Raw genomic sequence first — 24782 nt, 5'->3', positions numbered from 1 at the left:
GAAAGCAGCACTGCCTGAGGTTATAGTACATCGCCCTTGCGGCACCTGAACACAGCGGCCTGTAGGGCCAGGCCGACGCTGGAGTTCAGTAACAGCACGCGGCCGTCCAAGTAGGGTCTCTTGCGTGCTGCATGTTTGGTTCTTCTCACAGCGAATCCTGCTATACATTCCTGAGGCTGGCGCACCTCAAGCGAGCAATCGGCGCGGCAGCACTATAGCGAGAACAGCAAAACGATGCATCGGCCGGGAATCGAAGCCGGGCCGCCCGCGTGGTAGTCGAACAACCTACCACTTTTTTAGTTGTTGTTCTCATTTTGTTAGTTGCATTTGTTGGGGGCGGACGTCCGATGACGTCCGTGCTTCCCGAGCATATTCCCGAGCAGCTGTCTGCAGGGAAAGTGGGATTGCCACCCAGCGACGTCGGATACAACCGAAAAAAGTGCTACACACGCGGAGTCCCCCACTACACTGCCTCAAAGCGACCGCTCGTCACTATTGTGTGAGTAACGTTGCGGCCGCGGCGACGAGCCTTGCCCAAAGACGCAGCGTGCGTGGAGGCGCTGCCCGAATGCACCCTCCTACCTCGTAAAGCGCCTACAGCTACTATCACCGTGGGCCACTGCCGGCGGGCGGGAAGCCGACACAGCGCGGCGTTGCGAGCAGCGGCTGTGCGGTGGTAGTGTAATGGTGAGCATAGTTGCCTTCCGAGCAGTTGAGCCGCGTTCGATTCCCGGCCACCGCAACGGGCGCAAATCTATGCGTATGAGTATGTGAGCCACGTGCTGTTGAATTAACGTTTTCTTTCCGTCGTCGCTCCACGCAGGCCATCCTGTAGTATGTCCCGACTTGTCCCGACTTTGCTCGGCTGACGCGAAAGCTGACGCTTGGAATTCGCCCTTATCAAAAGGACAGGCGCTATAAACGACTGTGAGAGGTGAGGTGTAGCGAGGTACCAGAACGACAGGCAAACTGCGAAATTTTCTGCTCTCTCTTCTGAAACAAAAAATAAAAAAACCGACGCAGTCGGTAGGACTCGAACCTACGCTCCCAGAGGGAATCTGATTTCTAGTCAGACGCCTTAACCACTCGGCCACGACTGCTCGTAGCTAAAGCTTCCCTCGAATCGTGAAAAATGCAACCGGTCTGCGCAGAATGTTGACAGGAAACGAACTCGGTGCACTGATTACGGCAGGGCTACCAGCGCTACGAGACGAGCCATTACGGAAGCGTTAAAATCTTCGCACGAACAGGGATTCGAACCCTGGACCCTTAGGTTAAAAGCCTAATGCTCTACCGACTGAGCTATCCGGGTTCACGCTTGTTGTGCATGGAGCGACTGCAAGCAATGTGAATAACTGGAACGCGTGTGTAGGCGTACTACGGTAATTGCTGGCTTCTGGCGCAACTGGCGACTTCACCGACTTCCCACTGACGCTGGTAGCACCCCAACAGCGGACCAGTGCCTCTTCTCCCTTTATCCCGGTGCTGACAGTAATTGCATCCTGTGCCTGCTTCCCCCGATTACGTTCGGTTGAAGCTCCGGAAGGAGGGCGACAAACGAAGGTTGGAAGGCCAAAAGATGGAGGGTCGTGTGCGCAAAAACTTCCCTTCCGGTACCGGGAATCGAACCCGGGCCTCCTGGGTGAAAGCCAGGTATCCTAGCCACTAGACCACACCGGATTTGCTCGAGAAACGTGAGATTTACTCCCTCTCCTCTCGCATTTCGTGCTGAATCCGGACTCAGTGTTGTTCTCTGTTTGCGAGCATTTTTGCGCGTGCAGACTGGCATGGCGCACAGCTCGAAACTGTCTATTCATTGCTGTTTGCATCATATTTCACTCATAACAGGGGAGGAGAATGATCAAAGTTGTACCTTGCCATAATGGGAAGTAAACATTGTGACGCTGAGGCGTGGACTCCTTGTGGATAACAAACGACAATTAAGTTCGTTCACTAGCAATAGCAACGCCGTTAATTCAGCCGTGATGTACAGCAAATTAAATGCCCCGGGTGAGGATCGAACTCACGACCTTAAGATTATGAGACTTACGCGCTACCTACTGCGCTACCGAGGCTCGTTGCAACCATCATCCCAGGAATCTTGGTAAGTCTCACATATTAGAGATAGACAGTTTGCGCTTTCTCAGGAATCTGTTGTGTCGCTACGCGTGCTTTCCCGACTTGCTAGAGTAAACTGCTGCCGCAGCTTTTTTAACGACGGAAAGCAGCACTGCCTGAGGTTATAGTACATCGCCCTTGCGGCACCTGAACACAGCGGCCTGTAGGGCCAGGCCGACGCTGGAGTTCAGTAACAGCACGCGGCCGTCCAAGTAGGGTCTCTTGCGTGCTGCATGTTTGGTTCTTCTCACAGCGAATCCTGCTATACATTCCTGAGGCTGGCGCACCTCAAGCGAGCAATCGGCGCGGCAGCACTATAGCGAGAACAGCAAAACGATGCATCGGCCGGGAATCGAAGCCGGGCCGCCCGCGTGGTAGTCGAACAACCTACCACTTTTTTAGTTGTTGTTCTCATTTTGTTAGTTGCATTTGTTGGGGGCGGACGTCCGATGACGTCCGTGCTTCCCGAGCATATTCCCGAGCAGCTGTCTGCAGGGAAAGTGGGATTGCCACCCAGCGACGTCGGATACAACCGAAAAAAGTGCTACACACGCGGAGTCCCCCACTACACTGCCTCAAAGCGACCGCTCGTCACTATTGTGTGAGTAACGTTGCGGCCGCGGCGACGAGCCTTGCCCAAAGACGCAGCGTGCGTGGAGGCGCTGCCCGAATGCACCCTCCTACCTCGTAAAGCGCCTACAGCTACTATCACCGTGGGCCACTGCCGGCGGGCGGGAAGCCGACACAGCGCGGCGTTGCGAGCAGCGGCTGTGCGGTGGTAGTGTAATGGTGAGCATAGTTGCCTTCCGAGCAGTTGAGCCGCGTTCGATTCCCGGCCACCGCAACGGGCGCAAATCTATGCGTATGAGTATGTGAGCCACGTGCTGTTGAATTAACGTTTTCTTTCCGTCGTCGCTCCACGCAGGCCATCCTGTAGTATGTCCCGACTTGTCCCGACTTTGCTCGGCTGACGCGAAAGCTGACGCTTGGAATTCGCCCTTATCAAAAGGACAGGCGCTATAAACGACTGTGAGAGGTGAGGTGTAGCGAGGTACCAGAACGACAGGCAAACTGCGAAATTTTCTGCTCTCTCTTCTGAAACAAAAAATAAAAAAACCGACGCAGTCGGTAGGACTCGAACCTACGCTCCCAGAGGGAATCTGATTTCTAGTCAGACGCCTTAACCACTCGGCCACGACTGCTCGTAGCTAAAGCTTCCCTCGAATCGTGAAAAATGCAACCGGTCTGCGCAGAATGTTGACAGGAAACGAACTCGGTGCACTGATTACGGCAGGGCTACCAGCGCTACGAGACGAGCCATTACGGAAGCGTTAAAATCTTCGCACGAACAGGGATTCGAACCCTGGACCCTTAGGTTAAAAGCCTAATGCTCTACCGACTGAGCTATCCGGGTTCACGCTTGTTGTGCATGGAGCGACTGCAAGCAATGTGAATAACTGGAACGCGTGTGTAGGCGTACTACGGTAATTGCTGGCTTCTGGCGCAACTGGCGACTTCACCGACTTCCCACTGACGCTGGTAGCACCCCAACAGCGGACCAGTGCCTCTTCTCCCTTTATCCCGGTGCTGACAGTAATTGCATCCTGTGCCTGCTTCCCCCGATTACGTTCGGTTGAAGCTCCGGAAGGAGGGCGACAAACGAAGGTTGGAAGGCCAAAAGATGGAGGGTCGTGTGCGCAAAAACTTCCCTTCCGGTACCGGGAATCGAACCCGGGCCTCCTGGGTGAAAGCCAGGTATCCTAGCCACTAGACCACACCGGATTTGCTCGAGAAACGTGAGATTTACTCCCTCTCCTCTCGCATTTCGTGCTGAATCCGGACTCAGTGTTGTTCTCTGTTTGCGAGCATTTTTGCGCGTGCAGACTGGCATGGCGCACAGCTCGAAACTGTCTATTCATTGCTGTTTGCATCATATTTCACTCATAACAGGGGAGGAGAATGATCAAAGTTGTACCTTGCCATAATGGGAAGTAAACATTGTGACGCTGAGGCGTGGACTCCTTGTGGATAACAAACGACAATTAAGTTCGTTCACTAGCAATAGCAACGCCGTTAATTCAGCCGTGATGTACAGCAAATTAAATGCCCCGGGTGAGGATCGAACTCACGACCTTAAGATTATGAGACTTACGCGCTACCTACTGCGCTACCGAGGCTCGTTGCAACCATCATCCCAGGAATCTTGGTAAGTCTCACATATTAGAGATAGACAGTTTGCGCTTTCTCAGGAATCTGTTGTGTCGCTACGCGTGCTTTCCCGACTTGCTAGAGTAAACTGCTGCCGCAGCTTTTTTAACGACGGAAAGCAGCACTGCCTGAGGTTATAGTACATCGCCCTTGCGGCACCTGAACACAGCGGCCTGTAGGGCCAGGCCGACGCTGGAGTTCAGTAACAGCACGCGGCCGTCCAAGTAGGGTCTCTTGCGTGCTGCATGTTTGGTTCTTCTCACAGCGAATCCTGCTATACATTCCTGAGGCTGGCGCACCTCAAGCGAGCAATCGGCGCGGCAGCACTATAGCGAGAACAGCAAAACGATGCATCGGCCGGGAATCGAAGCCGGGCCGCCCGCGTGGTAGTCGAACAACCTACCACTTTTTTAGTTGTTGTTCTCATTTTGTTAGTTGCATTTGTTGGGGGCGGACGTCCGATGACGTCCGTGCTTCCCGAGCATATTCCCGAGCAGCTGTCTGCAGGGAAAGTGGGATTGCCACCCAGCGACGTCGGATACAACCGAAAAAAGTGCTACACACGCGGAGTCCCCCACTACACTGCCTCAAAGCGACCGCTCGTCACTATTGTGTGAGTAACGTTGCGGCCGCGGCGACGAGCCTTGCCCAAAGACGCAGCGTGCGTGGAGGCGCTGCCCGAATGCACCCTCCTACCTCGTAAAGCGCCTACAGCTACTATCACCGTGGGCCACTGCCGGCGGGCGGGAAGCCGACACAGCGCGGCGTTGCGAGCAGCGGCTGTGCGGTGGTAGTGTAATGGTGAGCATAGTTGCCTTCCGAGCAGTTGAGCCGCGTTCGATTCCCGGCCACCGCAACGGGCGCAAATCTATGCGTATGAGTATGTGAGCCACGTGCTGTTGAATTAACGTTTTCTTTCCGTCGTCGCTCCACGCAGGCCATCCTGTAGTATGTCCCGACTTGTCCCGACTTTGCTCGGCTGACGCGAAAGCTGACGCTTGGAATTCGCCCTTATCAAAAGGACAGGCGCTATAAACGACTGTGAGAGGTGAGGTGTAGCGAGGTACCAGAACGACAGGCAAACTGCGAAATTTTCTGCTCTCTCTTCTGAAACAAAAAATAAAAAAACCGACGCAGTCGGTAGGACTCGAACCTACGCTCCCAGAGGGAATCTGATTTCTAGTCAGACGCCTTAACCACTCGGCCACGACTGCTCGTAGCTAAAGCTTCCCTCGAATCGTGAAAAATGCAACCGGTCTGCGCAGAATGTTGACAGGAAACGAACTCGGTGCACTGATTACGGCAGGGCTACCAGCGCTACGAGACGAGCCATTACGGAAGCGTTAAAATCTTCGCCCGAACAGGGATTCGAACCCTGGACCCTTAGGTTAAAAGCCTAATGCTCTACCGACTGAGCTATCCGGGCTCACGCTTGTTGTGCATGGAGCGACTGCAAGCAATGTGAATAACTGGAACGCGTGTGTAGGCGTACTACGGTAATTGCTGGCTTCTGGCGCAACTGGCGACTTCACCGACTTCCCACTGACGCTGGTAGCACCCCAACAGCGGACCAGTGCCTCTTCTCCCTTTATCCCGGTGCTGACAGTAATTGCATCCTGTGCCTGCTTCCCCCAATTACGTTCGGTTGAAGCTCCGGAAGGAGGGCGACAAACGAAGGTTGGAAGGCCAAAAGATGGAGGGTCGTGTGCGCAAAAACTTCCCTTCCGGTACCGGGAATCGAACCCGGGCCTCCTGGGTGAAAGCCAGGTATCCTAGCCACTAGACCACACCGGATTTGCTCGAGAAACGTGAGATTTACTCCCTCTCCTCTCGCATTTCGTGCTGAATCCGGACTCAGTGTTGTTCTCTGTTTGCGAGCATTTTTGCGCGTGCAGACTGGCATGGCGCACAGCTCGAAACTGTCTATTCATTGCTGTTTGCATCATATTTCACTCATAACAGGGGAGGAGAATGATCAAAGTTGTACCTTGCCATAATGGGAAGTAAACATTGTGACGCTGAGGCGTGGACTCCTTGTGGATAACAAACGACAATTAAGTTCGTTCACTAGCAATAGCAACGCCGTTAATTCAGCCGTGATGTACAGCAAATTAAATGCCCCGGGTGAGGATCGAACTCACGACCTTAAGATTATGAGACTTACGCGCTACCTACTGCGCTACCGAGGCTCGTTGCAACCATCATCCCAGGAATCTTGGTAAGTCTCACATATTAGAGATAGACAGTTTGCGCTTTCTCAGGAATCTGTTGTGTCGCTACGCGTGCTTTCCCGACTTGCTAGAGTAAACTGCTGCCGCAGCTTTTTTAACGACGGAAAGCAGCACTGCCTGAGGTTATAGTACATCGCCCTTGCGGCACCTGAACACAGCGGCCTGTAGGGCCAGGCCGACGCTGGAGTTCAGTAACAGCACGCGGCCGTCCAAGTAGGGTCTCTTGCGTGCTGCATGTTTGGTTCTTCTCACAGCGAATCCTGCTATACATTCCTGAGGCTGGCGCACCTCAAGCGAGCAATCGGCGCGGCAGCACTATAGCGAGAACAGCAAAACGATGCATCGGCCGGGAATCGAAGCCGGGCCGCCCGCGTGGTAGTCGAACAACCTACCACTTTTTTAGTTGTTGTTCTCATTTTGTTAGTTGCATTTGTTGGGGGCGGACGTCCGATGACGTCCGTGCTTCCCGAGCATATTCCCGAGCAGCTGTCTGCAGGGAAAGTGGGATTGCCACCCAGCGACGTCGGATACAACCGAAAAAAGTGCTACACACGCGGAGTCCCCCACTACACTGCCTCAAAGCGACCGCTCGTCACTATTGTGTGAGTAACGTTGCGGCCGCGGCGACGAGCCTTGCCCAAAGACGCAGCGTGCGTGGAGGCGCTGCCCGAATGCACCCTCCTACCTCGTAAAGCGCCTACAGCTACTATCACCGTGGGCCACTGCCGGCGGGCGGGAAGCCGACACAGCGCGGCGTTGCGAGCAGCGGCTGTGCGGTGGTGGTGTAATGGTGAGCATAGTTGCCTTCCGAGCAGTTGAGCCGCGTTCGATTCCTGGCCACCGCAACGGGCGCAAATCTATGCGTATGAGTATGTGAGCCACGTGCTGTTGAATTAACGTTTTCTTTCCGTCGTCGCTCCACGCAGGCCATCCTGTAGTATGTCCCGACTTGTCCCGACTTTGCTCGGCTGACGCGAAAGCTGACGCTTGGAATTCGCCCTTATCAAAAGGACAGGCGCTATAAACGACTGTGAGAGGTGAGGTGTAGCGAGGTACCAGAACGACAGGCAAACTGCGAAATTTTCTGCTCTCTCTTCTGAAACAAAAAATAAAAAAACCGACGCAGTCGGTAGGACTCGAACCTACGCTCCCAGAGGGAATCTGATTTCTAGTCAGACGCCTTAACCACTCGGCCACGACTGCTCGTAGCTAAAGCTTCCCTCGAATCGTGAAAAATGCAACCGGTCTGCGCAGAATGTTGACAGGAAACGAACTCGGTGCACTGATTACGGCAGGGCTACCAGCGCTACGAGACGAGCCATTACGGAAGCGTTAAAATCTTCGCACGAACAGGGATTCGAACCCTGGACCCTTAGGTTAAAAGCCTAATGCTCTACCGACTGAGCTATCCGGGTTCACGCTTGTTGTGCATGGAGCGACTGCAAGCAATGTGAATAACTGGAACGCGTGTGTAGGCGTACTACGGTAATTGCTGGCTTCTGGCGCAACTGGCGACTTCACCGACTTCCCACTGACGCTGGTAGCACCCCAACAGCGGACCAGTGCCTCTTCTCCCTTTATCCCGGTGCTGACAGTAATTGCATCCTGTGCCTGCTTCCCCCGATTACGTTCGGTTGAAGCTCCGGAAGGAGGGCGACAAACGAAGGTTGGAAGGCCAAAAGATGGAGGGTCGTGTGCGCAAAAACTTCCCTTCCGGTACCGGGAATCGAACCCGGGCCTCCTGGGTGAAAGCCAGGTATCCTAGCCACTAGACCACACCGGATTTGCTCGAGAAACGTGAGATTTACTCCCTCTCCTCTCGCATTTCGTGCTGAATCCGGACTCAGTGTTGTTCTCTGTTTGCGAGCATTTTTGCGCGTGCAGACTGGCATGGCGCACAGCTCGAAACTGTCTATTCATTGCTGTTTGCATCATATTTCACTCATAACAGGGGAGGAGAATGATCAAAGTTGTACCTTGCCATAATGGGAAGTAAACATTGTGACGCTGAGGCGTGGACTCCTTGTGGATAACAAACGACAATTAAGTTCGTTCACTAGCAATAGCAACGCCGTTAATTCAGCCGTGATGTACAGCAAATTAAATGCCCCGGGTGAGGATCGAACTCACGACCTTAAGATTATGAGACTTACGCGCTACCTACTGCGCTACCGAGGCTCGTTGCAACCATCATCCCAGGAATCTTGGTAAGTCTCACATATTAGAGATAGACAGTTTGCGCTTTCTCAGGAATCTGTTGTGTCGCTACGCGTGCTTTCCCGACTTGCTAGAGTAAACTGCTGCCGCAGCTTTTTTAACGACGGAAAGCAGCACTGCCTGAGGTTATAGTACATCGCCCTTGCGGCACCTGAACACAGCGGCCTGTAGGGCCAGGCCGACGCTGGAGTTCAGTAACAGCACGCGGCCGTCCAAGTAGGGTCTCTTGCGTGCTGCATGTTTGGTTCTTCTCACAGCGAATCCTGCTATACATTCCTGAGGCTGGCGCACCTCAAGCGAGCAATCGGCGCGGCAGCACTATAGCGAGAACAGCAAAACGATGCATCGGCCGGGAATCGAAGCCGGGCCGCCCGCGTGGTAGTCGAACAACCTACCACTTTTTTAGTTGTTGTTCTCATTTTGTTAGTTGCATTTGTTGGGGGCGGACGTCCGATGACGTCCGTGCTTCCCGAGCATATTCCCGAGCAGCTGTCTGCAGGGAAAGTGGGATTGCCACCCAGCGACGTCGGATACAACCGAAAAAAGTGCTACACACGCGGAGTCCCCCACTACACTGCCTCAAAGCGACCGCTCGTCACTATTGTGTGAGTAACGTTGCGGCCGCGGCGACGAGCCTTGCCCAAAGACGCAGCGTGCGTGGAGGCGCTGCCCGAATGCACCCTCCTACCTCGTAAAGCGCCTACAGCTACTATCACCGTGGGCCACTGCCGGCGGGCGGGAAGCCGACACAGCGCGGCGTTGCGAGCAGCGGCTGTGCGGTGGTAGTGTAATGGTGAGCATAGTTGCCTTCCGAGCAGTTGAGCCGCGTTCGATTCCCGGCCACCGCAACGGGCGCAAATCTATGCGTATGAGTATGTGAGCCACGTGCTGTTGAATTAACGTTTTCTTTCCGTCGTCGCTCCACGCAGGCCATCCTGTAGTATGTCCCGACTTGTCCCGACTTTGCTCGGCTGACGCGAAAGCTGACGCTTGGAATTCGCCCTTATCAAAAGGACAGGCGCTATAAACGACTGTGAGAGGTGAGGTGTAGCGAGGTACCAGAACGACAGGCAAACTGCGAAATTTTCTGCTCTCTCTTCTGAAACAAAAAATAAAAAAACCGACGCAGTCGGTAGGACTCGAACCTACGCTCCCAGAGGGAATCTGATTTCTAGTCAGACGCCTTAACCACTCGGCCACGACTGCTCGTAGCTAAAGCTTCCCTCGAATCGTGAAAAATGCAACCGGTCTGCGCAGAATGTTGACAGGAAACGAACTCGGTGCACTGATTACGGCAGGGCTACCAGCGCTACGAGACGAGCCATTACGGAAGCGTTAAAATCTTCGCACGAACAGGGATTCGAACCCTGGACCCTTAGGTTAAAAGCCTAATGCTCTACCGACTGAGCTATCCGGGCTCACGCTTGTTGTGCATGGAGCGACTGCAAGCAATGTGAATAACTGGAACGCGTGTGTAGGCGTACTACGGTAATTGCTGGCTGCTGGCGCAACTGGCGACTTCACCGACTTCCCACTGACGCTGGTAGCACCCCAACAGCGGACCAGTGCCTCTTCTCCCTTTATCCCGGTGCTGACAGTAATTGCATCCTGTGCCTGCTTCCCCCAATTACGTTCGGTTGAAGCTCCGGAAGGAGGGCGACAAACGAAGGTTGGAAGGCCAAAAGATGGAGGGTCGTGTGCGCAAAAACTTCCCTTCCGGTACCGGGAATCGAACCCGGGCCTCCTGGGTGAAAGCCAGGTATCCTAGCCACTAGACCACACCGGATTTGCTCGAGAAACGTGAGATTTACTCCCTCTCCTCTCGCATTTCGTGCTGAATCCGGACTCAGTGTTGTTCTCTGTTTGCGAGCATTTTTGCGCGTGCAGACTGGCATGGCGCACAGCTCGAAACTGTCTATTCATTGCTGTTTGCATCATATTTCACTCATAACAGGGGAGGAGAATGATCAAAGTTGTACCTTGCCATAATGGGAAGTAAACATTGTGACGCTGAGGCGTGGACTCCTTGTGGATAACAAACGACAATTAAGTTCGTTCACTAGCAATAGCAACGCCGTTAATTCAGCCGTGATGTACAGCAAATTAAATGCCCCGGGTGAGGATCGAACTCACGACCTTAAGATTATGAGACTTACGCGCTACCTACTGCGCTACCGAGGCTCGTTGCAACCATCATCCCAGGAATCTTGGTAAGTCTCACATATTAGAGATAGACAGTTTGCGCTTTCTCAGGAATCTGTTGTGTCGCTACGCGTGCTTTCCCGACTTGCTAGAGTAAACTGCTGCCGCAGCTTTTTTAACGACGGAAAGCAGCACTGCCTGAGGTTATAGTACATCGCCCTTGCGGCACCTGAACACAGCGGCCTGTAGGGCCAGGCCGACGCTGGAGTTCAGTAACAGCACGCGGCCGTCCAAGTAGGGTCTCTTGCGTGCTGCATGTTTGGTTCTTCTCACAGCGAATCCTGCTATACATTCCTGAGGCTGGCGCACCTCAAGCGAGCAATCGGCGCGGCAGCACTATAGCGAGAACAGCAAAACGATGCATCGGCCGGGAATCGAAGCCGGGCCGCCCGCGTGGTAGTCGAACAACCTACCACTTTTTTAGTTGTTGTTCTCATTTTGTTAGTTGCATTTGTTGGGGGCGGACGTCCGATGACGTCCGTGCTTCCCGAGCATATTCCCGAGCAGCTGTCTGCAGGGAAAGTGGGATTGCCACCCAGCGACGTCGGATACAACCGAAAAAAGTGCTACACACGCGGAGTCCCCCACTACACTGCCTCAAAGCGACCGCTCGTCACTATTGTGTGAGTAACGTTGCGGCCGCGGCGACGAGCCTTGCCCAAAGACGCAGCGTGCGTGGAGGCGCTGCCCGAATGCACCCTCCTACCTCGTAAAGCGCCTACAGCTACTATCACCGTGGGCCACTGCCGGCGGGCGGGAAGCCGACACAGCGCGGCGTTGCGAGCAGCGGCTGTGCGGTGGTGGTGTAATGGTGAGCATAGTTGCCTTCCGAGCAGTTGAGCCGCGTTCGATTCCTGGCCACCGCAACGGGCGCAAATCTATGCGTATGAGTATGTGAGCCACGTGCTGTTGAATTAACGTTTTCTTTCCGTCGTCGCTCCACGCAGGCCATCCTGTAGTATGTCCCGACTTGTCCCGACTTTGCTCGGCTGACGCGAAAGCTGACGCTTGGAATTCGCCCTTATCAAAAGGACAGGCGCTATAAACGACTGTGAGAGGTGAGGTGTAGCGAGGTACCAGAACGACAGGCAAACTGCGAAATTTTCTGCTCTCTCTTCTGAAACAAAAAATAAAAAAACCGACGCAGTCGGTAGGACTCGAACCTACGCTCCCAGAGGGAATCTGATTTCTAGTCAGACGCCTTAACCACTCGGCCACGACTGCTCGTAGCTAAAGCTTCCCTCGAATCGTGAAAAATGCAACCGGTCTGCGCAGAATGTTGACAGGAAACGAACTCGGTGCACTGATTACGGCAGGGCTACCAGCGCTACGAGACGAGCCATTACGGAAGCGTTAAAATCTTCGCACGAACAGGGATTCGAACCCTGGACCCTTAGGTTAAAAGCCTAATGCTCTACCGACTGAGCTATCCGGGTTCACGCTTGTTGTGCATGGAGCGACTGCAAGCAATGTGAATAACTGGAACGCGTGTGTAGGCGTACTACGGTAATTGCTGGCTTCTGGCGCAACTGGCGACTTCACCGACTTCCCACTGACGCTGGTAGCACCCCAACAGCGGACCAGTGCCTCTTCTCCCTTTATCCCGGTGCTGACAGTAATTGCATCCTGTGCCTGCTTCCCCCGATTACGTTCGGTTGAAGCTCCGGAAGGAGGGCGACAAACGAAGGTTGGAAGGCCAAAAGATGGAGGGTCGTGTGCGCAAAAACTTCCCTTCCGGTACCGGGAATCGAACCCGGGCCTCCTGGGTGAAAGCCAGGTATCCTAGCCACTAGACCACACCGGATTTGCTCGAGAAACGTGAGATTTACTCCCTCTCCTCTCGCATTTCGTGCTGAATCCGGACTCAGTGTTGTTCTCTGTTTGCGAGCATTTTTGCGCGTGCAGACTGGCATGGCGCACAGCTCGAAACTGTCTATTCATTGCTGTTTGCATCATATTTCACTCATAACAGGGGAGGAGAATGATCAAAGTTGTACCTTGCCATAATGGGAAGTAAACATTGTGACGCTGAGGCGTGGACTCCTTGTGGATAACAAACGACAATTAAGTTCGTTCACTAGCAATAGCAACGCCGTTAATTCAGCCGTGATGTACAGCAAATTAAATGCCCCGGGTGAGGATCGAACTCACGACCTTAAGATTATGAGACTTACGCGCTACCTACTGCGCTACCGAGGCTCGTTGCAACCATCATCCCAGGAATCTTGGTAAGTCTCACATATTAGAGATAGACAGTTTGCGCTTTCTCAGGAATCTGTTGTGTCGCTACGCGTGCTTTCCCGACTTGCTAGAGTAAACTGCTGCCGCAGCTTTTTTAACGACGGAAAGCAGCACTGCCTGAGGTTATAGTACATCGCCCTTGCGGCACCTGAACACAGCGGCCTGTAGGGCCAGGCCGACGCTGGAGTTCAGTAACAGCACGCGGCCGTCCAAGTAGGGTCTCTTGCGTGCTGCATGTTTGGTTCTTCTCACAGCGAATCCTGCTATACATTCCTGAGGCTGGCGCACCTCAAGCGAGCAATCGGCGCGGCAGCACTATAGCGAGAACAGCAAAACGATGCATCGGCCGGGAATCGAAGCCGGGCCGCCCGCGTGGTAGTCGAACAACCTACCACTTTTTTAGTTGTTGTTCTCATTTTGTTAGTTGCATTTGTTGGGGGCGGACGTCCGATGACGTCCGTGCTTCCCGAGCATATTCCCGAGCAGCTGTCTGCAGGGAAAGTGGGATTGCCACCCAGCGACGTCGGATACAACCGAAAAAAGTGCTACACACGCGGAGTCCCCCACTACACTGCCTCAAAGCGACCGCTCGTCACTATTGTGTGAGTAACGTTGCGGCCGCGGCGACGAGCCTTGCCCAAAGACGCAGCGTGCGTGGAGGCGCTGCCCGAATGCACCCTCCTACCTCGTAAAGCGCCTACAGCTACTATCACCGTGGGCCACTGCCGGCGGGCGGGAAGCCGACACAGCGCGGCGTTGCGAGCAGCGGCTGTGCGGTGGTAGTGTAATGGTGAGCATAGTTGCCTTCCGAGCAGTTGAGCCGCGTTCGATTCCCGGCCACCGCAACGGGCGCAAATCTATGCGTATGAGTATGTGAGCCACGTGCTGTTGAATTAACGTTTTCTTTCCGTCGTCGCTCCACGCAGGCCATCCTGTAGTATGTCCCGACTTGTCCCGACTTTGCTCGGCTGACGCGAAAGCTGACGCTTGGAATTCGCCCTTATCAAAAGGACAGGCGCTATAAACGACTGTGAGAGGTGAGGTGTAGCGAGGTACCAGAACGACAGGCAAACTGCGAAATTTTCTGCTCTCTCTTCTGAAACAAAAAATAAAAAAACCGACGCAGTCGGTAGGACTCGAACCTACGCTCCCAGAGGGAATCTGATTTCTAGTCAGACGCCTTAACCACTCGGCCACGACTGCTCGTAGCTAAAGCTTCCCTCGAATCGTGAAAAATGCAACCGGTCTGCGCAGAATGTTGACAGGAAACGAACTCGGTGCACTGATTACGGCAGGGCTACCAGCGCTACGAGACGAGCCATTACGGAAGCGTTAAAATCTTCGCACGAACAGGGATTCGAACCCTGGACCCTTAGGTTAAAAGCCTAATGCTCTACCGACTGAGCTATCCGGGTTCACGCTTGTTGTGCATGGAGCGACTGCAAGCAATGTGAATAACTGGAACGCGTGTGTAGGCGTACTACGGTAATTGCTGGCTTCTGGCGCAACTGGCGACTTCACCGACTTCCCACTGACGCTGGTAGCACCCCAACAGCGGACCAGTGCCTCTTCTCCCTTTATCCCGGTGCTGACAGTAATTGCATCCTGTGCCTGCTTCCCCCGATTACGTTCGGTTGAAGCTCCGGAAGGAGGGCGACAAACGAAGGTTGGAAGGCCAAAAGATGGAGGGTCGTGTGCGCAAAAACTTCCCTTCCGGTACCGGGAATCGAACCCGGGCCTCCTGGGTGAAAGCCAGGTATCCTAGCCACTAGACCACACCGGATTTGCTCGAGAAACGTGAGATTTACTCCCTCTCCTCTCGCATTTCGTGCTGAATCCGGACTCAGTGTTGTTCTCTGTTTGCGAGCATTTTTGCGCGTGCAGACTGGCATGGCGCACAGCTCGAAACTGTCTATTCATTGCTGTTTGCATCATATTTCACTCATAACAGGGGAGGAGAATGATCAAAGTTGTACCTTGCCATAATGGGAAGTAAACATTGTGACGCTGAGGCGTGGACTCCTTGTGGATAACAAACGACAATTAAGTTCGTTCACTAGCAATAGCAACGCCGTTAATTCAGCCGTGATGTACAGCAAATTAAATGCCCCGGGTGAGGATCGAACTCACGACCTTAAGATTATGAGACTTACGCGCTACCTACTGCGCTACCGAGGCTCGTTGCAACCATCATCCCAGGAATCTTGGTAAGTCTCACATATTAGAGATAGACAGTTTGCGCTTTCTCAGGAATCTGTTGTGTCGCTACGCGTGCTTTCCCGACTTGCTAGAGTAAACTGCTGCCGCAGCTTTTTTAACGACGGAAAGCAGCACTGCCTGAGGTTATAGTACATCGCCCTTGCGGCACCTGAACACAGCGGCCTGTAGGGCCAGGCCGACGCTGGAGTTCAGTAACAGCACGCGGCCGTCCAAGTAGGGTCTCTTGCGTGCTGCATGTTTGGTTCTTCTCACAGCGAATCCTGCTATACATTCCTGAGGCTGGCGCACCTCAAGCGAGCAATCGGCGCGGCAGCACTATAGCGAGAACAGCAAAACGATGCATCGGCCGGGAATCGAAGCCGGGCCGCCCGCGTGGTAGTCGAACAACCTACCACTTTTTTAGTTGTTGTTCTCATTTTGTTAGTTGCATTTGTTGGGGGCGGACGTCCGATGACGTCCGTGCTTCCCGAGCATATTCCCGAGCAGCTGTCTGCAGGGAAAGTGGGATTGCCACCCAGCGACGTCGGATACAACCGAAAAAAGTGCTACACACGCGGAGTCCCCCACTACACTGCCTCAAAGCGACCGCTCGTCACTATTGTGTGAGTAACGTTGCGGCCGCGGCGACGAGCCTTGCCCAAAGACGCAGCGTGCGTGGAGGCGCTGCCCGAATGCACCCTCCTACCTCGTAAAGCGCCTACAGCTACTATCACCGTGGGCCACTGCCGGCGGGCGGGAAGCCGACACAGCGCGGCGTTGCGAGCAGCGGCTGTGCGGTGGTAGTGTAATGGTGAGCATAGTTGCCTTCCGAGCAGTTGAGCCGCGTTCGATTCCCGGCCACCGCAACGGGCGCAAATCTATGCGTATGAGTATGTGAGCCACGTGCTGTTGAATTAACGTTTTCTTTCCGTCGTCGCTCCACGCAGGCCATCCTGTAGTATGTCCCGACTTGTCCCGACTTTGCTCGGCTGACGCGAAAGCTGACGCTTGGAATTCGCCCTTATCAAAAGGACAGGCGCTATAAACGACTGTGAGAGGTGAGGTGTAGCGAGGTACCAGAACGACAGGCAAACTGCGAAATTTTCTGCTCTCTCTTCTGAAACAAAAAATAAAAAAACCGACGCAGTCGGTAGGACTCGAACCTACGCTCCCAGAGGGAATCTGATTTCTAGTCAGACGCCTTAACCACTCGGCCACGACTGCTCGTAGCTAAAGCTTCCCTCGAATCGTGAAAAATGCAACCGGTCTGCGCAGAATGTTGACAGGAAACGAACTCGGTGCACTGATTACGGCAGGGCTACCAGCGCTACGAGACGAGCCATTACGGAAGCGTTAAAATCTTCGCACGAACAGGGATTCGAACCCTGGACCCTTAGGTTAAAAGCCTAATGCTCTACCGACTGAGCTATCCGGGCTCACGCTTGTTGTGCATGGAGCGACTGCAAGCAATGTGAATAACTGGAACGCGTGTGTAGGCGTACTACGGTAATTGCTGGCTTCTGGCGCAACTGGCGACTTCACCGACTTCCCACTGACGCTGGTAGCACCCCAACAGCGGACCAGTGCCTCTTCTCCCTTTATCCCGGTGCTGACAGTAATTGCATCCTGTGCCTGCTTCCCCCAATTACGTTCGGTTGAAGCTCCGGAAGGAGGGCGACAAACGAAGGTTGGAAGGCCAAAAGATGGAGGGTCGTGTGCGCAAAAACTTCCCTTCCGGTACCGGGAATCGAACCCGGGCCTCCTGGGTGAAAGCCAGGTATCCTAGCCACTAGACCACACCGGATTTGCTCGAGAAACGTGAGATTTACTCCCTCTCCTCTCGCATTTCGTGCTGAATCCGGACTCAGTGTTGTTCTCTGTTTGCGAGCATTTTTGCGCGTGCAGACTGGCATGGCGCACAGCTCGAAACTGTCTATTCATTGCTGTTTGCATCATATTTCACTCATAACAGGGGAGGAGAATGATCAAAGTTGTACCTTGCCATAATGGGAAGTAAACATTGTGACGCTGAGGCGTGGACTCCTTGTGGATAACAAACGACAATTAAGTTCGTTCACTAGCAATAGCAACGCCGTTAATTCAGCCGTGATGTACAGCAAATTAAATGCCCCGGGTGAGGATCGAACTCACGACCTTAAGATTATGAGACTTACGCGCTACCTACTGCGCTACCGAGGCTCGTTGCAACCATCATCCCAGGAATCTTGGTAAGTCTCACATATTAGAGATAGACAGTTTGCGCTTTCTCAGGAATCTGTTGTGTCGCTACGCGTGCTTTCCCGACTTGCTAGAGTAAACTGCTGCCGCAGCTTTTTTAACGACGGAAAGCAGCACTGCCTGAGGTTATAGTACATCGCCCTTGCGGCACCTGAACACAGCGGCCTGTAGGGCCAGGCCGACGCTGGAGTTCAGTAACAGCACGCGGCCGTCCAAGTAGGGTCTCTTGCGTGCTGCATGTTTGGTTCTTCTCACAGCGAATCCTGCTATACATTCCTGAGGCTGGCGCACCTCAAGCGAGCAATCGGCGCGGCAGCACTATAGCGAGAACAGCAAAACGATGCATCGGCCGGGAATCGAAGCCGGGCCGCCCGCGTGGTAGTCGAACAACCTACCACTTTTTTAGTTGTTGTTCTCATTTTGTTAGTTGCATTTGTTGGGGGCGGACGTCCGATGACGTCCGTGCTTCCCGAGCATATTCCCGAGCAGCTGTCTGCAGGGAAAGTGGGATTGCCACCCAGCGACGTCGGATACAACCGAAAAAAGTGCTACACACGCGGAGTCCCCCACTACACTGCCTCAAAGCGACCGCTCGTCACTATTGTGTGAGTAACGTTGCGGCCGCGGCGACGAGCCTTGCCCAAAGACGCAGCGTGCGTGGAGGCGCTGCCCGAATGCACCTCCTACCTCGTAAAGCGCCTACAGCTACTATCACCGTGGGCCACTGCCGGCGGGCGGGAAGCCGACACAGCGCGGCGTTGCGAGCAGCGGCTGTGCGGTGGTAGTGTAATGGTGAGCATAGTTGCCTTCCGAGCAGTTGAGCCGCGTTCGATTCCCGGCCACCGCAACGGGCGCAAATCTATGCGTATGAGTATGTGAGCCACGTGCTGTTGAATTAACGTTTTCTTTCCGTCGTCGCTCCACGCAGGCCATCCTGTAGTATGTCCCGACTTGTCCCGACTTTGCTCGGCTGACGCGAAAGCTGACGCTTGGAATTCGCCCTTATCAAAAGGACAGGCGCTATAAACGACTGTGAGAGGTGAGGTGTAGCGAGGTACCAGAACGACAGGCAAACTGCGAAATTTTCTGCTCTCTCTTCTGAAACAAAAAATAAAAAAACCGACGCAGTCGGTAGGACTCGAACCTACGCTCCCAGAGGGAATCTGATTTCTAGTCAGACGCCTTAACCACTCGGCCACGACTGCTCGTAGCTAAAGCTTCCCTCGAATCGTGAAAAATGCAACCGGTCTGCGCAGAATGTTGACAGGAAACGAACTCGGTGCACTGATTACGGCAGGGCTACCAGCGCTACGAGACGAGCCATTACGGAAGCGTTAAAATCTTCGCACGAACAGGGATTCGAACCCTGGACCCTTAGGTTAAAAGCCTAATGCTCTACCGACTGAGCTATCCGGGCTCACGCTTGTTGTGCATGGAGCGACTGCAAGCAATGTGAATAACTGGAACGCGTGTGTAGGCGTACTACGGTAATTGCTGGCTTCTGGCGCAACTGGCGACTTCACCGACTTCCCACTGACGCTGGTAGCACCCCAACAGCGGACCAGTGCCTCTTCTCCCTTTATCCCGGTGCTGACAGTAATTGCATCCTGTGCCTGCTTCCCCCAATTACGTTCGGTTGAAGCTCCGGAAGGAGGGCGACAAACGAAGGTTGGAAGGCCAAAAGATGGAGGGTCGTGTGCGCAAAAACTTCCCTTCCGGTACCGGGAATCGAACCCGGGCCTCCTGGGTGAAAGCCAGGTATCCTAGCCACTAGACCACACCGGATTTGCTCGAGAAACGTGAGATTTACTCCCTCTCCTCTCGCATTTCGTGCTGAATCCGGACTCAGTGTTGTTCTCTGTTTGCGAGCATTTTTGCGCGTGCAGACTGGCATGGCGCACAGCTCGAAACTGTCTATTCATTGCTGTTTGCATCATATTTCACTCATAACAGGGGAGGAGAATGATCAAAGTTGTACCTTGCCATAATGGGAAGTAAACATTGTGACGCTGAGGCGTGGACTCCTTGTGGATAACAAACGACAATTAAGTTCGTTCACTAGCAATAGCAACGCCGTTAATTCAGCCGTGATGTACAGCAAATTAAATGCCCCGGGTGAGGATCGAACTCACGACCTTAAGATTATGAGACTTACGCGCTACCTACTGCGCTACCGAGGCTCGTTGCAACCATCATCCCAGGAATCTTGGTAAGTCTCACATATTAGAGATAGACAGTTTGCGCTTTCTCAGGAATCTGTTGTGTCGCTACGCGTGCTTTCCCGACTTGCTAGAGTAAACTGCTGCCGCAGCTTTTTTAACGACGGAAAGCAGCACTGCCTGAGGTTATAGTACATCGCCCTTGCGGCACCTGAACACAGCGGCCTGTAGGGCCAGGCCGACGCTGGAGTTCAGTAACAGCACGCGGCCGTCCAAGTAGGGTCTCTTGCGTGCTGCATGTTTGGTTCTTCTCACAGCGAATCCTGCTATACATTCCTGAGGCTGGCGCACCTCAAGCGAGCAATCGGCGCGGCAGCACTATAGCGAGAACAGCAAAACGATGCATCGGCCGGGAATCGAAGCCGGGCCGCCCGCGTGGTAGTCGAACAACCTACCACTTTTTTAGTTGTTGTTCTCATTTTGTTAGTTGCATTTGTTGGGGGCGGACGTCCGATGACGTCCGTGCTTCCCGAGCATATTCCCGAGCAGCTGTCTGCAGGGAAAGTGGGATTGCCACCCAGCGACGTCGGATACAACCGAAAAAAGTGCTACACACGCGGAGTCCCCCACTACACTGCCTCAAAGCGACCGCTCGTCACTATTGTGTGAGTAACGTTGCGGCCGCGGCGACGAGCCTTGCCCAAAGACGCAGCGTGCGTGGAGGCGCTGCCCGAATGCACCTCCTACCTCGTAAAGCGCCTACAGCTACTATCACCGTGGGCCACTGCCGGCGGGCGGGAAGCCGACACAGCGCGGCGTTGCGAGCAGCGGCTGTGCGGTGGTAGTGTAATGGTGAGCATAGTTGCCTTCCGAGCAGTTGAGCCGCGTTCGATTCCCGGCCACCGCAACGGGCGCAAATCTATGCGTATGAGTATGTGAGCCACGTGCTGTTGAATTAACGTTTTCTTTCCGTCGTCGCTCCACGCAGGCCATCCTGTAGTATGTCCCGACTTGTCCCGACTTTGCTCGGCTGACGCGAAAGCTGACGCTTGGAATTCGCCCTTATCAAAAGGACAGGCGCTATAAACGACTGTGAGAGGTGAGGTTTAGCGAGGTACCAGAACGACAGGCAAACTGCGAAATTTTCTGCTCTCTCTTCTGAAACAAAAAATAAAAAAACCGACGCAGTCGGTAGGACTCGAACCTACGCTCCCAGAGGGAATCTGATTTCTAGTCAGACGCCTTAACCACTCGGCCACGACTGCTCGTAGCTAAAGCTTCCCTCGAATCGTGAAAAATGCAACCGGTCTGCGCAGAATGTTGACAGGAAACGAACTCGGTGCACTGATTACGGCAGGGCTACCAGCGCTACGAGACGAGCCATTACGGAAGCGTTAAAATCTTCGCACGAACAGGGATTCGAACCCTGGACCCTTAGGTTAAAAGCCTAATGCTCTACCGACTGAGCTATCCGGGTTCACGCTTGTTGTGCATGGAGCGACTGCAAGCAATGTGAATAACTGGAACGCGTGTGTAGGCGTACTACGGTAATTGCTGGCTTCTGGCGCAACTGGCGACTTCACCGACTTCCCACTGACGCTGGTAGCACCCCAACAGCGGACCAGTGCCTCTTCTCCCTTTATCCCGGTGCTGACAGTAATTGCATCCTGTGCCTGCTTCCCCCGATTACGTTCGGTTGAAGCTCCGGAAGGAGGGCGACAAACGAAGGTTGGAAGGCCAAAAGATGGAGGGTCGTGTGCGCAAAAACTTCCCTTCCGGTACCGGGAATCGAACCCGGGCCTCCTGGGTGAAAGCCAGGTATCCTAGCCACTAGACCACACCGGATTTGCTCGAGAAACGTGAGATTTACTCCCTCTCCTCTCGCATTTCGTGCTGAATCCGGACTCAGTGTTGTTCTCTGTTTGCGAGCATTTTTGCGCGTGCAGACTGGCATGGCGCACAGCTCGAAACTGTCTATTCATTGCTGTTTGCATCATATTTCACTCATAACAGGGGAGGAGAATGATCAAAGTTGTACCTTGCCATAATGGGAAGTAAACATTGTGACGCTGAGGCGTGGACTCCTTGTGGATAACAAACGACAATTAAGTTCGTTCACTAGCAATAGCAACGCCGTTAATTCAGCCGTGATGTACAGCAAATTAAATGCCCCGGGTGAGGATCGAACTCACGACCTTAAGATTATGAGACTTACGCGCTACCTACTGCGCTACCGAGGCTCGTTGCAACCATCATCCCAGGAATCTTGGTAAGTCTCACATATTAGAGATAGACAGTTTGCGCTTTCTCAGGAATCTGTTGTGTCGCTACGCGTGCTTTCCCGACTTGCTAGAGTAAACTGCTGCCGCAGCTTTTTTAACGACGGAAAGCAGCACTGCCTGAGGTTATAGTACATCGCCCTTGCGGCACCTGAACACAGCGGCCTGTAGGGCCAGGCCGACGCTGGAGTTCAGTAACAGCACGCGGCCGTCCAAGTAGGGTCTCTTGCGTGCTGCATGTTTGGTTCTTCTCACAGCGAATCCTGCTATACATTCCTGAGGCTGGCGCACCTCAAGCGAGCAATCGGCGCGGCAGCACTATAGCGAGAACAGCAAAACGATGCATCGGCCGGGAATCGAAGCCGGGCCGCCCGCGTGGTAGTCGAACAACCTACCACTTTTTTAGTTGTTGTTCTCATTTTGTTAGTTGCATTTGTTGGGGGCGGACGTCCGATGACGTCCGTGCTTCCCGAGCATATTCCCGAGCAGCTGTCTGCAGGGAAAGTGGGATTGCCACCCAGCGACGTCGGATACAACCGAAAAAAGTGCTACACACGCGGAGTCCCCCACTACACTGCCTCAAAGCGACCGCTCGTCACTATTGTGTGAGTAACGTTGCGGCCGCGGCGACGAGCCTTGCCCAAAGACGCAGCGTGCGTGGAGGCGCTGCCCGAATGCACCCTCCTACCTCGTAAAGCGCCTACAGCTACTATCACCGTGGGCCACTGCCGGCGGGCGGGAAGCCGACACAGCGCGGCGTTGCGAGCAGCGGCTGTGCGGTGGTAGTGTAATGGTGAGCATAGTTGCCTTCCGAGCAGTTGAGCCGCGTTCGATTCCCGGCCACCGCAACGGGCGCAAATCTATGCGTATGAGTATGTGAGCCACGTGCTGTTGAATTAACGTTTTCTTTCCGTCGTCGCTCCACGCAGGCCATCCTGTAGTATGTCCCGACTTGTCCCGACTTTGCTCGGCTGACGCGAAAGCTGACGCTTGGAATTCGCCCTTATCAAAAGGACAGGCGCTATAAACGACTGTGAGAGGTGAGGTGTAGCGAGGTACCAGAACGACAGGCAAACTGCGAAATTTTCTGCTCTCTCTTCTGAAACAAAAAATAAAAAAACCGACGCAGTCGGTAGGACTCGAACCTACGCTCCCAGAGGGAATCTGATTTCTAGTCAGACGCCTTAACCACTCGGCCACGACTGCTCGTAGCTAAAGCTTCCCTCGAATCGTGAAAAATGCAACCGGTCTGCGCAGAATGTTGACAGGAAACGAACTCGGTGCACTGATTACGGCAGGGCTACCAGCGCTACGAGACGAGCCATTACGGAAGCGTTAAAATCTTCGCACGAACAGGGATTCGAACCCTGGACCCTTAGGTTAAAAGCCTAATGCTCTACCGACTGAGCTATCCGGGCTCACGCTTGTTGTGCATGGAGCGACTGCAAGCAATGTGAATAACTGGAACGCGTGTGTAGGCGTACTACGGTAATTGCTGGCTTCTGGCGCAACTGGCGACTTCACCGACTTCCCACTGACGCTGGTAGCACCCCAACAGCGGACCAGTGCCTCTTCTCCCTTTATCCCGGTGCTGACAGTAATTGCATCCTGTGCCTGCTTCCCCCAATTACGTTCGGTTGAAGCTCCGGAAGGAGGGCGACAAACGAAGGTTGGAAGGCCAAAAGATGGAGGGTCGTGTGCGCAAAAACTTCCCTTCCGGTACCGGGAATCGAACCCGGGCCTCCTGGGTGAAAGCCAGGTATCCTAGCCACTAGACCACACCGGATTTGCTCGAGAAACGTGAGATTTACTCCCTCTCCTCTCGCATTTCGTGCTGAATCCGGACTCAGTGTTGTTCTCTGTTTGCGAGCATTTTTGCGCGTGCAGACTGGCATGGCGCACAGCTCGAAACTGTCTATTCATTGCTGTTTGCATCATATTTCACTCATAACAGGGGAGGAGAATGATCAAAGTTGTACCTTGCCATAATGGGAAGTAAACATTGTGACGCTGAGGCGTGGACTCCTTGTGGATAACAAACGACAATTAAGTTCGTTCACTAGCAATAGCAACGCCGTTAATTCAGCCGTGATGTACAGCAAATTAAATGCCCCGGGTGAGGATCGAACTCACGACCTTAAGATTATGAGACTTACGCGCTACCTACTGCGCTACCGAGGCTCGTTGCAACCATCATCCCAGGAATCTTGGTAAGTCTCACATATTAGAGATAGACAGTTTGCGCTTTCTCAGGAATCTGTTGTGTCGCTACGCGTGCTTTCCCGACTTGCTAGAGTAAACTGCTGCCGCAGCTTTTTTAACGACGGAAAGCAGCACTGCCTGAGGTTATAGTACATCGCCCTTGCGGCACCTGAACACAGCGGCCTGTAGGGCCAGGCCGACGCTGGAGTTCAGTAACAGCACGCGGCCGTCCAAGTAGGGTCTCTTGCGTGCTGCATGTTTGGTTCTTCTCACAGCGAATCCTGCTATACATTCCTGAGGCTGGCGCACCTCAAGCGAGCAATCGGCGCGGCAGCACTATAGCGAGAACAGCAAAACGATGCATCGGCCGGGAATCGAAGCCGGGCCGCCCGCGTGGTAGTCGAACAACCTACCACTTTTTTAGTTGTTGTTCTCATTTTGTTAGTTGCATTTGTTGGGGGCGGACGTCCGATGACGTCCGTGCTTCC

The 24782-nt window shown here is 53.8% G+C and overlaps 53 non-coding genes across 53 annotated transcripts; 9 read left to right on the top strand and 44 right to left on the bottom strand.

The window, feature by feature from the left end:
• Positions 1-670: 670 nt before the first annotated feature.
• On the top strand, positions 671-742 carry Trnag-ucc (transfer RNA glycine (anticodon UCC)). Its single transcript has one exon. It is a non-coding gene; the product is annotated as a tRNA-Gly (tRNA).
• Positions 743-1018: 276 nt separating this feature from the next.
• On the bottom strand, positions 1019-1100 carry Trnas-aga (transfer RNA serine (anticodon AGA)). The gene has a single exon. It is a non-coding gene; the product is annotated as a tRNA-Ser (tRNA).
• Positions 1101-1239: 139 nt separating this feature from the next.
• Positions 1240-1318, bottom strand: Trnak-uuu (transfer RNA lysine (anticodon UUU)). The gene has a single exon. It is a non-coding gene; the product is annotated as a tRNA-Lys (tRNA).
• Positions 1319-1608: 290 nt separating this feature from the next.
• Positions 1609-1680, bottom strand: Trnae-uuc (transfer RNA glutamic acid (anticodon UUC)). The gene has a single exon. It is a non-coding gene; the product is annotated as a tRNA-Glu (tRNA).
• A 322-nt stretch (positions 1681-2002) lies between these two features.
• Positions 2003-2075, bottom strand: Trnam-cau (transfer RNA methionine (anticodon CAU)). Its single transcript has one exon. It is a non-coding gene; the product is annotated as a tRNA-Met (tRNA).
• Positions 2076-2890: 815 nt separating this feature from the next.
• Trnag-ucc (transfer RNA glycine (anticodon UCC)) lies at positions 2891-2962 on the top strand. The gene has a single exon. It is a non-coding gene; the product is annotated as a tRNA-Gly (tRNA).
• A 276-nt stretch (positions 2963-3238) lies between these two features.
• Trnas-aga (transfer RNA serine (anticodon AGA)) lies at positions 3239-3320 on the bottom strand. Its single transcript has one exon. It is a non-coding gene; the product is annotated as a tRNA-Ser (tRNA).
• Positions 3321-3459: 139 nt separating this feature from the next.
• On the bottom strand, positions 3460-3538 carry Trnak-uuu (transfer RNA lysine (anticodon UUU)). The gene has a single exon. It is a non-coding gene; the product is annotated as a tRNA-Lys (tRNA).
• A 290-nt stretch (positions 3539-3828) lies between these two features.
• Trnae-uuc (transfer RNA glutamic acid (anticodon UUC)) lies at positions 3829-3900 on the bottom strand. Its single transcript has one exon. It is a non-coding gene; the product is annotated as a tRNA-Glu (tRNA).
• Positions 3901-4222: 322 nt separating this feature from the next.
• Positions 4223-4295, bottom strand: Trnam-cau (transfer RNA methionine (anticodon CAU)). Its single transcript has one exon. It is a non-coding gene; the product is annotated as a tRNA-Met (tRNA).
• An 815-nt stretch (positions 4296-5110) lies between these two features.
• Positions 5111-5182, top strand: Trnag-ucc (transfer RNA glycine (anticodon UCC)). Its single transcript has one exon. It is a non-coding gene; the product is annotated as a tRNA-Gly (tRNA).
• Positions 5183-5458: 276 nt separating this feature from the next.
• Positions 5459-5540, bottom strand: Trnas-aga (transfer RNA serine (anticodon AGA)). The gene has a single exon. It is a non-coding gene; the product is annotated as a tRNA-Ser (tRNA).
• Positions 5541-5679: 139 nt separating this feature from the next.
• On the bottom strand, positions 5680-5752 carry Trnak-uuu (transfer RNA lysine (anticodon UUU)). The gene has a single exon. It is a non-coding gene; the product is annotated as a tRNA-Lys (tRNA).
• Positions 5753-6048: 296 nt separating this feature from the next.
• On the bottom strand, positions 6049-6120 carry Trnae-uuc (transfer RNA glutamic acid (anticodon UUC)). Its single transcript has one exon. It is a non-coding gene; the product is annotated as a tRNA-Glu (tRNA).
• A 322-nt stretch (positions 6121-6442) lies between these two features.
• On the bottom strand, positions 6443-6515 carry Trnam-cau (transfer RNA methionine (anticodon CAU)). The gene has a single exon. It is a non-coding gene; the product is annotated as a tRNA-Met (tRNA).
• A 1163-nt stretch (positions 6516-7678) lies between these two features.
• On the bottom strand, positions 7679-7760 carry Trnas-aga (transfer RNA serine (anticodon AGA)). The gene has a single exon. It is a non-coding gene; the product is annotated as a tRNA-Ser (tRNA).
• A 139-nt stretch (positions 7761-7899) lies between these two features.
• Positions 7900-7978, bottom strand: Trnak-uuu (transfer RNA lysine (anticodon UUU)). Its single transcript has one exon. It is a non-coding gene; the product is annotated as a tRNA-Lys (tRNA).
• Positions 7979-8268: 290 nt separating this feature from the next.
• Positions 8269-8340, bottom strand: Trnae-uuc (transfer RNA glutamic acid (anticodon UUC)). Its single transcript has one exon. It is a non-coding gene; the product is annotated as a tRNA-Glu (tRNA).
• Positions 8341-8662: 322 nt separating this feature from the next.
• On the bottom strand, positions 8663-8735 carry Trnam-cau (transfer RNA methionine (anticodon CAU)). The gene has a single exon. It is a non-coding gene; the product is annotated as a tRNA-Met (tRNA).
• Positions 8736-9550: 815 nt separating this feature from the next.
• Positions 9551-9622, top strand: Trnag-ucc (transfer RNA glycine (anticodon UCC)). The gene has a single exon. It is a non-coding gene; the product is annotated as a tRNA-Gly (tRNA).
• A 276-nt stretch (positions 9623-9898) lies between these two features.
• Positions 9899-9980, bottom strand: Trnas-aga (transfer RNA serine (anticodon AGA)). The gene has a single exon. It is a non-coding gene; the product is annotated as a tRNA-Ser (tRNA).
• Positions 9981-10119: 139 nt separating this feature from the next.
• Trnak-uuu (transfer RNA lysine (anticodon UUU)) lies at positions 10120-10192 on the bottom strand. Its single transcript has one exon. It is a non-coding gene; the product is annotated as a tRNA-Lys (tRNA).
• A 296-nt stretch (positions 10193-10488) lies between these two features.
• Trnae-uuc (transfer RNA glutamic acid (anticodon UUC)) lies at positions 10489-10560 on the bottom strand. Its single transcript has one exon. It is a non-coding gene; the product is annotated as a tRNA-Glu (tRNA).
• A 322-nt stretch (positions 10561-10882) lies between these two features.
• Trnam-cau (transfer RNA methionine (anticodon CAU)) lies at positions 10883-10955 on the bottom strand. The gene has a single exon. It is a non-coding gene; the product is annotated as a tRNA-Met (tRNA).
• A 1163-nt stretch (positions 10956-12118) lies between these two features.
• On the bottom strand, positions 12119-12200 carry Trnas-aga (transfer RNA serine (anticodon AGA)). The gene has a single exon. It is a non-coding gene; the product is annotated as a tRNA-Ser (tRNA).
• Positions 12201-12339: 139 nt separating this feature from the next.
• Trnak-uuu (transfer RNA lysine (anticodon UUU)) lies at positions 12340-12418 on the bottom strand. The gene has a single exon. It is a non-coding gene; the product is annotated as a tRNA-Lys (tRNA).
• A 290-nt stretch (positions 12419-12708) lies between these two features.
• Trnae-uuc (transfer RNA glutamic acid (anticodon UUC)) lies at positions 12709-12780 on the bottom strand. Its single transcript has one exon. It is a non-coding gene; the product is annotated as a tRNA-Glu (tRNA).
• A 322-nt stretch (positions 12781-13102) lies between these two features.
• Trnam-cau (transfer RNA methionine (anticodon CAU)) lies at positions 13103-13175 on the bottom strand. The gene has a single exon. It is a non-coding gene; the product is annotated as a tRNA-Met (tRNA).
• Positions 13176-13990: 815 nt separating this feature from the next.
• Trnag-ucc (transfer RNA glycine (anticodon UCC)) lies at positions 13991-14062 on the top strand. Its single transcript has one exon. It is a non-coding gene; the product is annotated as a tRNA-Gly (tRNA).
• A 276-nt stretch (positions 14063-14338) lies between these two features.
• On the bottom strand, positions 14339-14420 carry Trnas-aga (transfer RNA serine (anticodon AGA)). Its single transcript has one exon. It is a non-coding gene; the product is annotated as a tRNA-Ser (tRNA).
• Positions 14421-14559: 139 nt separating this feature from the next.
• On the bottom strand, positions 14560-14638 carry Trnak-uuu (transfer RNA lysine (anticodon UUU)). The gene has a single exon. It is a non-coding gene; the product is annotated as a tRNA-Lys (tRNA).
• Positions 14639-14928: 290 nt separating this feature from the next.
• On the bottom strand, positions 14929-15000 carry Trnae-uuc (transfer RNA glutamic acid (anticodon UUC)). The gene has a single exon. It is a non-coding gene; the product is annotated as a tRNA-Glu (tRNA).
• A 322-nt stretch (positions 15001-15322) lies between these two features.
• Positions 15323-15395, bottom strand: Trnam-cau (transfer RNA methionine (anticodon CAU)). The gene has a single exon. It is a non-coding gene; the product is annotated as a tRNA-Met (tRNA).
• An 815-nt stretch (positions 15396-16210) lies between these two features.
• Trnag-ucc (transfer RNA glycine (anticodon UCC)) lies at positions 16211-16282 on the top strand. The gene has a single exon. It is a non-coding gene; the product is annotated as a tRNA-Gly (tRNA).
• Positions 16283-16558: 276 nt separating this feature from the next.
• Positions 16559-16640, bottom strand: Trnas-aga (transfer RNA serine (anticodon AGA)). Its single transcript has one exon. It is a non-coding gene; the product is annotated as a tRNA-Ser (tRNA).
• A 139-nt stretch (positions 16641-16779) lies between these two features.
• Positions 16780-16852, bottom strand: Trnak-uuu (transfer RNA lysine (anticodon UUU)). Its single transcript has one exon. It is a non-coding gene; the product is annotated as a tRNA-Lys (tRNA).
• Positions 16853-17148: 296 nt separating this feature from the next.
• Trnae-uuc (transfer RNA glutamic acid (anticodon UUC)) lies at positions 17149-17220 on the bottom strand. Its single transcript has one exon. It is a non-coding gene; the product is annotated as a tRNA-Glu (tRNA).
• A 322-nt stretch (positions 17221-17542) lies between these two features.
• Positions 17543-17615, bottom strand: Trnam-cau (transfer RNA methionine (anticodon CAU)). Its single transcript has one exon. It is a non-coding gene; the product is annotated as a tRNA-Met (tRNA).
• Positions 17616-18429: 814 nt separating this feature from the next.
• On the top strand, positions 18430-18501 carry Trnag-ucc (transfer RNA glycine (anticodon UCC)). The gene has a single exon. It is a non-coding gene; the product is annotated as a tRNA-Gly (tRNA).
• Positions 18502-18777: 276 nt separating this feature from the next.
• On the bottom strand, positions 18778-18859 carry Trnas-aga (transfer RNA serine (anticodon AGA)). Its single transcript has one exon. It is a non-coding gene; the product is annotated as a tRNA-Ser (tRNA).
• Positions 18860-18998: 139 nt separating this feature from the next.
• Positions 18999-19071, bottom strand: Trnak-uuu (transfer RNA lysine (anticodon UUU)). The gene has a single exon. It is a non-coding gene; the product is annotated as a tRNA-Lys (tRNA).
• A 296-nt stretch (positions 19072-19367) lies between these two features.
• Positions 19368-19439, bottom strand: Trnae-uuc (transfer RNA glutamic acid (anticodon UUC)). Its single transcript has one exon. It is a non-coding gene; the product is annotated as a tRNA-Glu (tRNA).
• Positions 19440-19761: 322 nt separating this feature from the next.
• Positions 19762-19834, bottom strand: Trnam-cau (transfer RNA methionine (anticodon CAU)). The gene has a single exon. It is a non-coding gene; the product is annotated as a tRNA-Met (tRNA).
• Positions 19835-20648: 814 nt separating this feature from the next.
• On the top strand, positions 20649-20720 carry Trnag-ucc (transfer RNA glycine (anticodon UCC)). The gene has a single exon. It is a non-coding gene; the product is annotated as a tRNA-Gly (tRNA).
• A 276-nt stretch (positions 20721-20996) lies between these two features.
• Positions 20997-21078, bottom strand: Trnas-aga (transfer RNA serine (anticodon AGA)). Its single transcript has one exon. It is a non-coding gene; the product is annotated as a tRNA-Ser (tRNA).
• Positions 21079-21217: 139 nt separating this feature from the next.
• Trnak-uuu (transfer RNA lysine (anticodon UUU)) lies at positions 21218-21296 on the bottom strand. Its single transcript has one exon. It is a non-coding gene; the product is annotated as a tRNA-Lys (tRNA).
• Positions 21297-21586: 290 nt separating this feature from the next.
• Trnae-uuc (transfer RNA glutamic acid (anticodon UUC)) lies at positions 21587-21658 on the bottom strand. Its single transcript has one exon. It is a non-coding gene; the product is annotated as a tRNA-Glu (tRNA).
• Positions 21659-21980: 322 nt separating this feature from the next.
• On the bottom strand, positions 21981-22053 carry Trnam-cau (transfer RNA methionine (anticodon CAU)). The gene has a single exon. It is a non-coding gene; the product is annotated as a tRNA-Met (tRNA).
• An 815-nt stretch (positions 22054-22868) lies between these two features.
• Trnag-ucc (transfer RNA glycine (anticodon UCC)) lies at positions 22869-22940 on the top strand. Its single transcript has one exon. It is a non-coding gene; the product is annotated as a tRNA-Gly (tRNA).
• Positions 22941-23216: 276 nt separating this feature from the next.
• Trnas-aga (transfer RNA serine (anticodon AGA)) lies at positions 23217-23298 on the bottom strand. Its single transcript has one exon. It is a non-coding gene; the product is annotated as a tRNA-Ser (tRNA).
• A 139-nt stretch (positions 23299-23437) lies between these two features.
• Positions 23438-23510, bottom strand: Trnak-uuu (transfer RNA lysine (anticodon UUU)). The gene has a single exon. It is a non-coding gene; the product is annotated as a tRNA-Lys (tRNA).
• Positions 23511-23806: 296 nt separating this feature from the next.
• Positions 23807-23878, bottom strand: Trnae-uuc (transfer RNA glutamic acid (anticodon UUC)). The gene has a single exon. It is a non-coding gene; the product is annotated as a tRNA-Glu (tRNA).
• A 322-nt stretch (positions 23879-24200) lies between these two features.
• On the bottom strand, positions 24201-24273 carry Trnam-cau (transfer RNA methionine (anticodon CAU)). Its single transcript has one exon. It is a non-coding gene; the product is annotated as a tRNA-Met (tRNA).
• Between the last annotated feature and the right edge of the window lie 509 nt (positions 24274-24782).

This window comes from Schistocerca cancellata, unplaced genomic scaffold, assembly GCF_023864275.1.
Source record: "Schistocerca cancellata isolate TAMUIC-IGC-003103 unplaced genomic scaffold, iqSchCanc2.1 HiC_scaffold_638, whole genome shotgun sequence".
Lineage (NCBI taxonomy): Eukaryota > Metazoa > Arthropoda > Insecta > Orthoptera > Acrididae > Schistocerca > Schistocerca cancellata.
This window is presented reverse-complemented; position numbering and strand designations above follow the sequence as displayed.